Here is a 2,227-nt window from a genome sequence, read left to right on the forward strand (position 1 = left end):
TCCAAGCAGAGAGGTGGGTGGATCCCCTTTTTCCTTTCTTGCATCGGCCAGGGGCCCTCAGTGGGGCCTCCTTGGCCCCAGGGGCCCCTGGAGAGGCAGGCACCTGTAGAATCCCCCTCTGCGCTCAGCAGGAGAGAACTCGATGGTCACCAGGCTCCAGGTGCGCGCGGGGTCTGGGCATTCCACAGCCACTTCATCACACTCTTGCGACTGGTAGAAAAATCCACCGCCACGAAGATCTGGAGGGGCGGCTTGCGGTGAAAGCTTTTTCTGGCCTTGGGGACCATCACCCTCCGGACTCTGGCATGGTCCCAGTGGGGTGGCAGGGTGGGGATGGGTCGGCTCCAGACCCAGGAGAGGACTTGGCTCTGATCCTGGCCAGGTGGCAGCGGGCAGGCCTGGGCTGGGGGGGAGCCGCGCTCATGGGCCTGGCACGGCTGGGACCTCTGAGGGGGAAATTCGGCGTCTGGAGATTCCAGATGTCTGGTTTGTAGCTAAAGAATCCTCCACCAAATCAGTCTTCTGTTGGTGAGCTATAGGCGGTAATTAATGAATCACTCCTATGCCTTTACTGGTAAACCAATGTACTGATTAATTAAAAGCGGTATTCACAGTGAAGATGTTTCTTTTCACACACTAAGCAATAAAGGATTTCATTTATTAGTTGTTATTAGAATTTAGCACATATGAGTGGTGCTCAACCTGGGGTGAGTTTGCAACAGACATCAAAAAATGTACTGAGACAGTTTAGGTTTTCACTCCTTGGGGTACTACTGGCATCCCATGGGTAGAGGCCAGGGATACTAAGCATCATCCTACAATACACAGGACAGCACCCCACAATGTAAATATTGATATATTTCTTGGGACCACATCAAATGTATGGAGAATAAACCATTCATGGAAAATTGCAACTTAAGAAGTGACATCAGGGTGTCTTTATAGTATCTCTCTATTCAATAACATGGTATGAATTTTATTTCAAAGAGTTTTTCGTGTCCTTTAGGAATGTTGACAGTTTTCTGGGTAACATTTTATGTTAAGTTCATTCCAAGCTATTTTAGTTTTTGAGTTTCCATTTTAAGTACGGTTCTTTCTTCCATTATATGGTCTGTGACTTACATATGTCAAGGGAGTTGATGTCTATAAATTAATATGGTACTCCACTAATTGCTTCTCTCATTTTATCTTTTTTTTTTGATCTAACTTTATTGGCTGCTACCAGAATTTTACCAATTTAATATTTCATATGCTAATTATAGTGGAATTAGTAGATTTCCTTTCTATATAAGGCTTACTTCTGAGCCGATGTTAATCTACTTTATCAACTTAGGGAATTCTTATTTCAGTAAAAAATTTTACAAAATACATGATGAATTTTGTCAAATGTTTTAGGAATTTAGGAAAATGAAAATATGAGTTTTTCCATTAGCTTTGCTGATAGGATCAAGTCTATTAATCGTAACTGTATCATTCCTAATACTGACTGATTCTTACATTACTAAAGAAAATCCTATGTGGACAAAGTATCTATTTCTTCTGATGTACTGGTGGATTCTGTTTCTAATATTTTATTTAGCTTTCTTTTTTTCTAAATATTCTTGAGAGATATTGGCCTAGTATTTACTTTTTGGGAGGCATCCAATCTTTTGTGGGTTTTGGTTTCACTGTTATCTTGGCATCATAAAAAAGAACTTGGAAGCTTTTGTCCTTGTAAAAAGTTTTTAATTAATAAAACTCCAAAACAGACAAGTAAAAGCAATTATTATTATTGTTTAGTTCATTTATGAATTAAACAACATTTTGTGTGTTCACGTAGTAACCAGCACTTAAACTTAGTTTCTAAACGAAAAACAAATACCAAGACAAAATTTTTTACTTATTAAGTAAAATTTCTGTATAGACATTGCTGGGTTCTGTCTTTACCTTGAAATTCCATGGCAAGTTTCTCTTAAGAAAATTAAGGATTTTTGCATAAATACAGAGAACAAAATGTATGACAGTTGCCAAAGGGGAGGGGAGTATTGGGGGAAATGGGAAAAAATGGGTGAAAGGAAGAGGGAGGTATAGGATTCCAGAGATGAAATTAATTAAGTCCTGGGGATGAAAGGTAAAAAAAGAAACACACACAGGGAAAACAGTCAGTGGTAGTGTAAGAGTTTTATGGTGACAGATGGTGGCTCCACTAGTGGTGAGCACAGCATAACATATGCATATGTAAAATCAC

Source organism: Crocuta crocuta, unplaced genomic scaffold (genome assembly GCF_008692635.1).
Source record: "Crocuta crocuta isolate KB4526 unplaced genomic scaffold, BGI_CrCroc_1.0 scaffold5536, whole genome shotgun sequence".
NCBI lineage: Eukaryota > Metazoa > Chordata > Mammalia > Carnivora > Hyaenidae > Crocuta > Crocuta crocuta.